The sequence below is a fragment of the Chrysoperla carnea genome, chromosome 5, assembly GCF_905475395.1.
Source record: "Chrysoperla carnea chromosome 5, inChrCarn1.1, whole genome shotgun sequence".
Lineage (NCBI taxonomy): Eukaryota > Metazoa > Arthropoda > Insecta > Neuroptera > Chrysopidae > Chrysoperla > Chrysoperla carnea.
In genome coordinates this window covers 15,424,541-15,438,063 of record NC_058341.1, presented here as the reverse complement: position 1 = coordinate 15,438,063, position 13,523 = coordinate 15,424,541, and the positions used below count along the sequence as shown (strand labels likewise).

Here is a 13,523-nt window from a genome sequence, read left to right as displayed (position 1 = left end):
TTTTGGTGAATAAGTTTTTCATTTACGAATTCATTATTTTCGAAGACGGTTGTGATTGCCGAAAACAGCGTGCAGAAAATCGTGTTTTTCACGCATTATCATGTGCGGTTTCCGAGATATTAACTGTAACCCAAATTGAAAATGTTATTTAATATCTTGGAAACTATAAGTGGACATTTGAATGCTTGGATTACGAATGATTAAAAAAATTTGGAGTTTATGTGTTAGCTGTGGCTACACTCACATTCGATATGGTTTGGGTTATCCTTAAAGAAGTCAAAAAATTTATAAAGAACAGAATCGTTAGGATAGGTAGTGAAGTTTGATTAAATATATTAACAGTTTATCTCGAAACTTTTAATTCTAAAGATGAATTATCGACGTAGCGTTTCCTCCAACCACAAAATAAATTTTCATACGGAAAGTCAACTTATTTACAACTCATTTACTTTTAATGTTAGGTTGTACAGATTGTTTTATGAGCTAACCAAGTGAAATGAAGCTTATGTAAGCTGGTAACTAGCTCCAGCTAACATAGATTGCGAACGGAAAATGTGAGCTATATACATATTCTAAGGGAACGCATGTGTTCATATATGATTGGTATTATGAATTTATTATACGATAAATTTAATATCAAACACCGAAATCAGGATTATTTTTGAAATTATCATGCCTATTTGTACAACCAAATTATCTTATAAGACGTTGTTTATGTCCCGCCACCGTTTTAACGTAAAAAGAGGAAATTATATTGGTTGTATCGTTTTATCAGAGTGATTTCATATCAATAAGCGTCAAAACAACGCATTTTATAAACCGAATATTACAAATGAAGTTTATGTTGCCATTTTTGACACACATATAATCCAAAATTGGACACGAAGAGCTTTTTCCCCAGAAACTATGCATCCAATCGATACATAAACCCGATTTTTGTATTTTTTGGGTCAAAATTACCTTATAAACAGAGTTTTATCCAAATCGGAAACAATAATTTTTTCCGATTTTTTCGATTTTTTCTAAGGGGTACCCCTTAAAAAAAATTGCAAAAAATCGAAAAATTTTTCTTGTCTTCGATATCGATAAAATTTATAATATAAGCTAATTTTGACCTGAAAATTCCAAAAATCGGGTTTATTTAATGATTGAATGCTTGGCTTTTGAGATATAATCCAAAATTGGACAAAAAGAGCGATTTTCTCAAAAACTATGCATCCAATCGATACATAAACCCGATTTTTGTATTTTTTGGGTCAAAATTACCTTATAAATAGAGTTTTATCCAAATCGGAAACAAAAAATTTTTTCCGATTTTTTCGATTTTTTCTAAGGGGTACCCCTTAAGAAAATTGCAAAAAAATCGAAAATTTTTTCTTGTCTTCGATGTCGATAAAATTCATAATATAAGATAATTTTGACCCAAAAATTCCAAAAATCGGGTGTATTTAATGATTGGATGCTTGGCTTTTGAGATATAATCCAAAATTGGACAAAAAGAGCGATTTTCTCAAAAACTATGCGTCCAATCGATACATAAACCCGATTTTTGTATTTTTTGGGTCAAAATTAACTTATAAACAGAGTTTTATCCAAATCGGAAACAAAAATTTTTTCCCGATTTTTTCGATTTTTTCTAAGGGGTACCCCTTAAGAAAATTGCAAAAAAATCGAAAAATTTTTCTTGTCTTCGATATCGATAAAATTCATAATATAAGATAATTTTGACCCAAAAATTCCAAAAATCGGGTTTATTAAATGATTGGATGCTTGGCTTTTGAGATATAATCCAAAATTGGACAAAAAGAGCGATTTTCTCAAAAACTATGCATCCAATCGACACATAAACCCGATTTTTGTATTTTTTGGGTCAAAATTACCTTATAAACAGAGTTTTACCCAAATCGGACACAAAAATTTTTTCTCGATTTTTGCGATTTTTTCTAAGGGGTACCCCTTAAGAAAATTCCAAAAAAATCGAAAATTTTTTCTTGTCTTCGATATCGATAAAATTCATAATATAAGGTAATTTTGACCCAACAATTCCAAAAATCGGGCTTATTTAATGATTGGATGCTTGGCTTTTGAGAAATAATCCAAAATTGGACAAAAAGAGCGATTTTCTCAGAAACTTTGCATCCAATCGATACATAAAATACAAAATGACCTTATATACAGAGTTTTATCGAAATCTGAAACAAAAATTTTTCTAAGGAAATTGCAAAAAAAAAAAACAATTTTGAATTTTGAACTTCAGCTTATTAGAAAGATTTAAAGATGCCCAGGTCCCCAGATGCTCCAAAGACTTTTTTTAATATCAGATTCGTGTTTAGCGACCCCAAAAACCCCTAAGAAACCATTTTCAGTCCATTTGGAACATTTGACGGGATAATAATTAATTTTCGTTTTAATTGCCAAAAATAGTGCATAAGAAAAAATGCCATTTTTTAATGCACAAACGAGAAAAATTATCTCCACATAAATTGCAATGTTTACAAAGAATAATTTCGGTGTTTGCGTTTTGTTTATACCTAACATAAAATATAAGTTACAAAAAAAGGGATATCACATTTCGTAGAGTGCCTCATCATACAACCTCATATAATCGAATGACCATGCTAACCTTTTAGGTAGGTATACCATACGTAAAATTATATAAACGTAAGCGTTTCTCTTCTGAAAATGTTAGTAGATATAAAAAATACTACTTGATTTCCATGACGATGATTCTTGCCACTTTCATCATACCTTTCACCTTTTCCATTCTTGAACTCGATTAACCCTTATAATTTTTCATGACACCAAAAAAAAAAATAGATAAAAAATTGTCGTTATTCAGAATTTGTTTACATATCTGACTTGAATTGTTGGAAATAACACCAATTTTCAATTCAAGAGAAAAAAGTAAATAGAGAAATTTTTTACTATATTTGAGAATAGAAATTGACCAATACAAATTAAATAAAACCCAGTTTAAATAAACTTATAAATAGTGTAATTAGTAATTTAATTTAATAAAAATATTGTTTTAATAATATTGTCGGACTATTATACTTGTACGGTACAAATTAGTATCATAGTAAAAATTTAATATCATTTGTCATATAATTTATATCTTAATTATTTTATTTGAAAACGTACAAGTTAGAAAAATAAAAAGAATTATGTAGGTATACTATGTTTACTATTACTATAATAATAATGCTACGCTATTAAAAAATGATAATTATCTAAATTATTTAAATAATTATTTTAAAATATAGTCATTTTAGTTAAGTAGAGAATGATTTATTCCATTTGTGTAATTTTAAACGATGCGAAAACATTGAAAAGTTAAAGAAGCTACGTAATTTGAAACTACATAGTTCTTCTTGGGGGAGCTGCTTTGCTTGTAAGTAACGAACCCGTGAGAGAAACCTATAATCGGAAATAGTAAATATGCCTCATGAACTATCTTTTAAAATCTCAAATTGATCGATAGGCAGACTTACCGAAAGATACATAAACAAACAGAATGGGCGTATTTATTAATTAATTTAGAAAGTAAAGAAACCCCCGACATAAAATTGACCAAAAATTGACAGATTTGATTGATTCGTAGCTCCTAAACGGATTTACCGATTTTTTTTTAAGGTAATTTAACCGAGAGTGTTTTTAGATATTTTTCAAAAAACGGGTAAACATTTATCAAAACTATTATTGGTCGAGAATTTATCAAATTTTATATAGCGTTAATTTAATGCGATATATTGGGATGGTCCATGCATAATATTGGAAATAAATCATTTTAGAATAGTTTTTTTATAAGTGAGTTTTTAGCGATTCATTTTATTAAAAAACATTTGTAACAAATTGTTGAAATCATTTTGTATAATTACTATTTTTTATTTATTTTTATTTCATTTTTTTTTATAAATAATGTAATTTTAATGAGAGCGACAATCATATTTTATATTCAATTTATAAAACTACATCATATACTGTTTTGTATATTATTATTAAAGACCGTAAACCCATAATGAAGCGAAATTTCTATGATTCATTCCAAGCGTGAATCTAGGAGGAGAGGTATAGGGTTACCCACAATTCCCCTTAAAAATAATGGAACTCTTTGATTTCGATTTGTATCCAAACATTAAAGTCATTTTGCAAATACTTTCAACAAAAAGGTTTTCCTTCTCCTGTTAGTGCAGGAACAGCAGAACGGTCATTTTATACTTTAACGGGCGTTTTAAAACGTGGCTAAGTTCGAATGTGGATGAAGACCAATTTATTGGTCTGACATTACTAAATATCCACCGAGACATTGCGTTGTTGATTCTATTCTCTTTTTTTTATATTTTTCTTTTATTATTTATAATTTGTTTAATGTTCCGAGATCGTCAAGTCTATGACCTCCTTCCCCTCAAATTTAACTCTAGGTCTGATAGTGATCAGTCCCTAGGTCTAACTCTAGGGACTGATTTAGTTGGTTTATCATATGAAGAATAATATACATCAAAATATAAAGAAAAATAATGATTTAATCGTGGTAAGCAGAACATTTCAGGAACCGTAGGCAGAAAGTTTACAACTGTCAAAAGATAGGGTGCAAAAATTGAGCACAATTATAAAAAAGCAAACCCTTTTTCAACCCTTTTCACTTTTAAAAAGTTATTAACCATTTCTGTTTCACGTATTGTGTTGTTAATAACTTTCTTTTAGTATATACGGTAGAAAAATAGTGGAAGAACATGCAAATCGAGCCACGATTAAAATCTCTATTTTCTTTTAACTAAACAATTATGAATCTTGAAAATGAAGGCAAAAAAAAATTTAGAAGTCTGGATTCATTATACGTAAACGGTCTACCATTTTGATGGTAGAAATAGTTTAAAAAATTTAAAAATAATAATAAAAAATTATTATTGTATTTTAAATGAAAATATAAACTATGTTATTTATATTCATTTTAAACTATTAATAAAATAGCATTGTGTTGGTAGTTGTTTGTACAGTCTTACTGTAAACATTATTATACAATCAAAAGCAAGCATTTTCTCTCCTTATTTGTATTTGGTAACGGGACGGTTTTTTGTATTTTGCATATTTTATACATCAAACTGGAAGGAAAAATAGACCTTTCTAAGCATGTTAGTATTTAAAAAAAACGAGCCTTACACGGTCTTAGCAACATAACAAACATAAAATTTGCCTGAATTTCCAGGACCACTAACATCTTCAATTTCAATTCTCTATCCTTAAAATGGTATTGCCCAAAAGGATCAAGTACAAGAATGCTTGCTTTCAACAATATTTTTTGTACACTAGTACACAAATTTATGATAAATTATTTCGTTGCAATGTGAAAAACATAATGTAGAAGAATTTTCAATTTAGTTGTTATTTCATTTGTAACATTGCAGCTGAATGTTTTCAAACATCATTTCATAAAATTCAAAGTGGTTTGAAATCACTTGTTGCTAGAAACTATTAAAGGTTTCTTTCGCTTATTTCAATTGAAATGTTGAAGACTACCGAAAAAAAAAACGCACTTGAATTTAAAAATAATACAAATTATGGACTATGAAAAGGCCAGTAAAATATTTAACAGCACTTTTATGTTGCAAAGCAAAAAATTGATCAAGTGTGAGTTTTTGACTACGAAGTGGACAGTTAGGAGAACAAATTTTTATCTTTTTAATAAATTAATAAACTTTATTAATGCTTTATGTAGTTTGTAAAGATCGAAAACAACAAATCAAGATTTGAAAGGTAGAGTACTTTCGTCTGGAATTTTCAACTTTGTATTTCTTGGGATGCAAGAAATCATTTTTTTTTCGATGAATTAATAAAGGTTAAATAACTTAAAACTTACTTAATTTTGTGATAAAAGATTCCAATCCATTGAGATAGTTAAATATGGGGTGAAATACCGTAGGTTTATTTATTACAAAAAGCTGCTCCTTTCAAAGTTCCAGGTGTAAAAAATCTCGAAAAAATCTGTACGAATTTTTGTAGAATAGCATATAGAAATTTCGGTTTACATCCCTTACAAATGTTTGCTCTGTCTTTAACAGTACTGTAAAGTGTTCTGTACTTAAAAAAAGATTCATATTTTCAAATGAGGTCGTTTTCAAATTTTTTTGAAGTTTTTATCATTTTTTGATGCTAAATTTCGAAAGTTACAGAATTCTATCACTATTTGCATGATAAACTCTGACTTTTGTCTATACGCTGACTTCGTATTTATATTTTCTGGTAGAGAATCCTAGAAATAATTTTATTAAGTATAAAAAATCATTTATTCTTGAACATATAATATTTCATGGTAGATATATGTATATAACATATAATATTTCCTCTTTTTATACCTACTAACATTCATTTTTCTCCATGAATTTTCTCCATTTTCATAATTTTTTTTATTTTTTATATATTCTTAACAAAATCATATAATAATATATAATAATGATGATATGTGTAGTCAAAAAATAACGTAGTAATATTTATTTATTCTTGAATAAACTACAAGCAGTTTGTTATACATTTTTAATATTATTCTTATATCTATATTGTACAGTGTGGTTTGTAAAAACAATCCCACATGATATCAACACTTTGGAACTAAAATAAAACAATATTTCTATTGGTTTTGGCTGCCATTAACTTTTAGTTCGAATTTAAAATTTATCTAAACAGAGGTTTTCGATTTTTATATTTTTGGACAATATTTTTTTCTCTGAAAATTTAACCTACCGATTTTTCTATATAATGATTCATTTTCGTTTCTTCTTGAGCTTTAACCTGCCGGATATGTTAAAAGAAAAACTTTCAATAACACTGATGAAGATATTGACTTACTTGACTTAATTCCTTTAATACCTAGGGAGACACAGGGCCGCAACAATCTCCAGCGAACAAGATTGCTGAACTCTTGACGTCACTCCAGGTTTTGCCTTCCATTTCTGCCTCTTTTTCTACGGTTCTACGCCAGGTGATGCGAAGTCTTCCCGGTTTTCTTCTGCCTTGTGAACTACAGTCGAGTGCCTGGCTGCTGATGTCTTCAGTAGGTTTTTTTAGTGTATGGCCGATCCAGCCAAACTTCCTATGCTTGATGACGTCTGCTATGGGTCTTTGATTTGTTTTCTTCCACAGGTTAACATTAGATATCGTATTTGGCCAAAAGATGTTTAGTATTTTTCTAAGACAGTTATAAATGAATGTCTGTAACTTGCTAGAGATGGTTTAAGTAACTCTCCATATTTGGCAACCGTAGAGTAGTGAAGGTATGGTCATTCAAACACAATCATTTCAAACCGTTCTGTATTGAGGTTCTGAATTGTATACTTGTGGCAAATACATTTTTTTGTATTTTGTGGCCACTGATGTTTTAAATTATATGTTTTATTATTATTATTTCTTAAATATTTATTTTCTTTGAACGTTGCAAAAATTCGTTTATTTATTGGTTTTATGGAAGTATGATTTGTTACATATGTTTGTAATTAAATTTTGAAACATATTTTTTTTTTGTAAACGACGACGCCCGTCGTTCCGTTATATATACGTGCGTCGTTATGAAATCTCATCAAACACATATTTAAAATATTTTTATATCAAAAGATATTTATTACAGGCGTCGATTTTATAATTTAGTCGACGATGCTTTAAGTGCGGTGTCTGCGTTGGTAAATCTTTTTAATGTTAATTGCAGTTTGAAAAGTAATTTTTAAGTTACTTGCAATTAGTTTTAATTAAATTTTCGTGACGAAGTTTGCATTGAATAATAATTTAAAAATCGACCAACTGTTTATACAATCTCAAGTGGAGAATAAACAAGTATTGTGTTTAAAACGTCAAAAATTATTTCTCGAAATATTTAACTCTTACTTGTGATTTGAAAACCATAAAGCAGATCGACTTTTGTTCAACGGCAACATTGTTGCTCTAAACCATGTTTTCGTTAAAATTGGAGACGATAATTAAAATCGAGACTAATTCGTTGTTCCCAATTTGAATGAAAATTATTTCCTAAGACTCAAAAATTGCTCATATTACATTAATTTTGACAGATAATTTGTAAATTTCAATATATGACTTAGGCAAGAGCCAATAATAATATCACGTGTATTAATAAGATCAATTTTTGATGATCGGTATCCTTTACGCTGCGTTAAAATTACCCAAAACTATCGTTATTTTGGAAAATCGAATAGATTCGGTAGAAATAGCGTATAAACTTTTTTATAATTATCGTATTCGTAGATTTTCATGAAATCTAATCCATTTTAGAAAAAAAGTTTCCTAACTTTTTGCCTTCAATTTCTCCCCATCTATAATTTAGTTTCGTACATCCGGATAAGGTTCGATACTTTTTGAAAACAATGTATGTGTTGATTAAATTAATATAGGACAATTGAAAATTGCGTTTTAGTGTGTAGTAGTTCAAACATTCATTAAAGTGTGAAAATTAAACTAATTATGGTTAATTAAAGTTAATTAAAAAAATTGTGTTAAAAAAGAAAACTAAATTGAAAATATTCTTATAAGTGATTTAAAAAGTGTAAAATTATTCAAATTTTTCTGCCTTGTGAAAAGGCTAGACACACACAATTTAATGTTTCAACCCGACAGGTGAAGACGAATGATAACATAATAAAAACAAAACTAATTTTTCCCTGATGATAACACAAGTGAAGTGAAAAGGTAATAAATTTTTCATCCTTGTTCTAAGAAATAAAACTAAAATAAAAAAAACCACGGAATATCTATTTACACGCTAACATATAATTAATTACTATGGACATGAATTATCAAATAAACATGGCACAATTCATTTCGAAAAGTAAAATGGTAAGAAAATTAGGTAATTCAAAACAATAATTCAAAAGAACAAAGTCAACCCAAATATTTCAATTTCAAATAAAATATTTCCAAAAATTTGTCCCAAAATGATAACTCTCAAGTATCTTTTTCATCTCATCTGATGCCCTTGACCATCACTTTGATATTGATTTAAGAAAGAGTGTTATAAGTTTAAAGTGTTTATCTGTACGTCTATGTGTTTCTCAGTGACGTCATAGCCCTTAAACGGTCGATCCGACTTGATTGAAAATATTTTATAGCTAGGTTTCCAAAAATCGGTTTACAAAAAATAACTCGCCTTTGTCGGAGATTTTTTAAATTTTGTCCTATTTCACTTGTTTATTGAAAATAAAATCACATGGTCCAGTATCTCTAATATTTTTGAACGTAGTATAGAATAATTTCATTTACGTGTAAATAATACGTTCACATGTTACCATGTAAATAGCCTACAATGATAATAAAAAAAACATTAAAATTTTTCGTTATTTGAATAAATTTTAATACATATTTGAATAAAATTAATCTGTGCATAATTTTATATATATATATTATTTAATTTTTCTACTAATAATTTACATAAATTTTAAATAAAATTTACCTAATTTTACTATTAAACTGATTATGATGATTATGATTATGATTATTATTTTATATCTATGGGTGGTTTTTTGTTAGATGGGTGGGTGGGTGATGATTTTTTACTAATTCGTCTGTGTTTTGTGTATTATATGTGTTTTGCTACTGTATACTTTTAAATATTACGAAAGATTATACTCTTTAATTCATTTAAATATTTTAATTTTAATATAATTTGTGGTATTTAATAATTTCATATTATTTATTATATTTTTGTAGCTGGGATTAAATAACGTATATTATTAGATTGTAGATTCATTGTGTAGAATTATAAATAGTTCTGGTCAAAACTGTTGATTTAGACAGTGTATTATTAAGAGAGAATAAAGACCCAAAATTTTCATCTACCTACTTGTCTACATTACTTGACTCTTATCGTAAATTACAAAATCAAAATTTAATAACATGCATTCAAAATTCACATGCGATAGTTAGTTATTTAAGGTAGTTCAAGCACTAAGACAATTTTGGAATTGGAGTTGAAATTATTTGTTGGGAACTTGTGTTTGAAGTCATTTCTTTGATAAAATAATTGGGAAATCGGTAAAAATAATCTTTTACCGATAGTATTTACGTAACAAAAGAAAAAAAAATTAATTTATATAAAAAATCATTCGCTAAATGATAATTTTTCGAAATAAACGCCTAAACGGTCTTGGGAGCTATCAGAGTAGGTGAGACATGTTTTTTTTGGAGGGATTCTAAACAGATAAGATTCCCGACCCATTTTTTAGGACAGGTACTGGTTTTAAAATTAAATTTTTCTTTTTACTAGCAGAGTTGACAAAATAGGTTAAATTTGCATTTGATATTAGTTTATAATTTTGATAAGAGTGTGTTATATCTTGAAAAATTATTTTTAGAAAACATGGAAATTTGAATATATTTAATAAATATGCATGTATTAAAAATTGAGAGATTTATTTCCGTTATATTTAAAACATTAAAGCATTCCGTTTATATAATTATTATAATATAATATAATATAATTTGAACATATAATTGAATCAGTAATTAATATTTAATGATAATTACTTTTATAAAGCACTTAAAACACCACTCGTGTTATAGTCAGTCAGTCAGCTATATAGTTAGTCAGTCAGACGGTGTTTGGTATGTTCATTTTCGGTTGGAATACTTCGCTCGTTTTACATGTAAGGAAAAGTTGGCTAGGTAGTTCTGTTTCCTAAGTCGTTTCACTAATATTTTTTAGTTTTGCGCTTTCAAACTTCAGAAAAAAATCTTTTAAAATTGTTCAATTCGTGTATACAAGTGAAACCGTGACATAATAACATCGTGGTAAGTATTGTAAATGCAAAGTGAATCTTATGTATAAAATTACCCTACAGAGGGGTTTTGGAAAATTTTCGTATCATGAGGTAATGCCCATTGTGGCCAAGGTCGGAAAATTTCTGTAATCAATGTTAGTACAATATTTTTCGATGCTATAAATATCGAAAATAACGTGAAATTTGATTTGAACAAAGTAAAAAGTCAATGGAATCATCACAGATTCGATGGCTTTTATTTTAAGTAAGGACATAAAAATGATGGAGAAAAAAGATTAGATTATTTTTGGAAATATTTTGTGGTGATATTAGAAATAAACTTTCGAGGAAACGTTTGGGATATGACACAGAGATAGTTGAAATTTTGAAAAAAACGGGAAAATTTTCAATTTTCATGTCAAATAATTTTCAATTACTTTATAGAATCTTAGCAAGAATGGAAAAACTAGGCTCCATCTTTTATTGCCCGGCAGTTTCTCTTTTTGTGTCTGCTTCAATAAAATAAGTATGGATAAAAGTCTAAAGTATGATTCTCCTTGACAACTTTCCAGTGCTTAAATTTAAATTTGTGTGATAATACGGATCATAAGTAATATATATTATAAATATAATTATGCATAATTTTTAGTATTTAATTTTATCTCACCACCAAATATTTTAAATAATTATCGAGCTAAACTTTACGAATTTTAAAGTTTTTGTTTGTTAATACATCGTACATCGTTTAATTCTGACAAAATTCATTTTTATTAAAAAGTAAATTAACGTTCTAGTAAAATCCTATAACGAATGTATGATTCTAATCATTTTGCATTAAAATATAGGCCTCTAAAGTGCATTTGTTCAGTGTAAACGACATCAAAACGGTCTTCGGCGTTCAATTTCTTGCGTTTTGCGGACGTGACATCAGAGAACGGGCTAGTCAAATTTGTTGACATACTCTATGATATTAATTACTTAAATTTTATATGGTATTTCATTAAATTATTCTATTCTACGGCTTTTTATTAGAAAACTTAATAATAGCGAGTGTAAATTCTATGTTGTAAATTCATTTTTTTAAAGTTTAAATTATAAATTGAACTGTCACCAATTGACAAATCACGTACTTATACGTCATCAACAGAGAGCGCCAAAAAACTGCGTTAAAATATCTTAAAATTTTAATATTTTTAAATATTTTTTTACACTTAAATACAGCATTTTAAAGCAGTTTTTATATTTTTTGCTTTGTTATAACGGTGTAAACAATGAATTAAAAATATAAAAAAAATACATGAATATTCCCTATTGGCGGTAACAAATAACCACAGAAATTTCCCTTTTGTGTGAGCTCCCGGTTCATTTACCGATAGATAAACAGACACAAAAATGTCCAGTCCATAAAATATTTACTCGATAGACAATTACGAGAGTTTTTTGTTGGTATGTCTATTACGTTACGAGTATATCTAAAAATACACAACTATGAGTAAAATAAAACCAAAAAAAGTTTGTTGGTTGTATTCGAAGTAAAAATTTGATTCAATGGTTTCGTTCCATTTAATTAAATATAAATTATCATCGAAAATAAATGTCGAAAACATGACATCGAAAAAAAATAAAAACTAGCTGTAGATAATATGGTTGTCCTATCATCAGGGTAATAAAATATTTATACGTTTAAATAATAAATGTCTTTTGACTTTTCTTTCAATGTGTAGTCAGTCGAAGTCGACTCGATTCGGTGTGCGGTATGGTGTATGTAGTTTGGTGTGCATTCGGAGTATATTTAGTGTTTTCACGTGTGCTTGTCGATTTTATGGGGTGATTTATTATGTTTGTTGCATAACTTATTGGTAAAAAAGAAGTATCTCGTTGTAAATCTTACTGCTTCTGTAGGCAATCTCCTGGAGGTCCACCAAAAAATATGTCCAGCGGTGAGCACGATATCTCTGGTTTGGATTATCCAAAATAAAAAGAAGAAATAGTCATAATTTTTATTTTTAACAAATAGGCTTCCAAAAAATCAAAATTCTTCAATAAATTTCCAACTGGTCAAAAATATCAAACTAAAATCAGAAATCTTATTCCTTCGATTAATTCCTAGGGCAAATATCTAAGAAGATTGTGTAAAAATTCGAAACCGATCGATCAGGCTATTTCGGAGAAATCATGCTCACCTACTTTGAAAACGCTGTTTCGAGAAAAACGCGTTTAACTTTTCAAAAGACATTTGAACGTATACAGACGTCTTTACATATATGCCTTTATCTTGGATCGACTAGAAATTTCCGAGAATATACAAAAAAACTTTTGAATGTATATAACAGGCTGATAAGTCCCCGGTCTGACACATAAATGGCGTCGCTAGTATTAAATGCATATTATTTTTATATAGTACCAACCTTCAAATGATTCGTGTCAAAATTTGACGTCTGTAAGTCAATTAGTTTGTGAGATAGAGCGTCTTTTGTGAAGCAACTTTTGTTATTGTGAAAAAAATGGAAAAAATGGAATTTCGTGTTTTGATAAAATACTGTTTTCTGAAGGGAAAAAATACAGAGTCCGGAAACTCATTATCAAGCCAAGTTTTTGCTTCCACTGTATTTTTTCCCTTCAGAAAACAGTATTTTATCAAAACACGAAATTCCTTTTTTTCCATTTTTTTCACAATAACAAAAGTTGCTTCACAAAAGACGCTCTATCTCACAAACTAATTGACTTACAGACGTCAAATTTTGACACGAATCATTTGAAGGTTGGTAC

The 13,523-nt window shown here is 28.2% G+C and overlaps 1 protein-coding gene across 1 annotated transcript in view; it reads left to right on the top strand.

Moving 5' to 3' along the window:
* The window catches only part of LOC123300552 (lachesin-like), a 260,969-nt gene that overhangs the window by 60,558 nt on the left and 186,888 nt on the right, over nt 1-13,523 (top strand). The gene's annotated exons all lie outside the window — the stretch shown is intronic.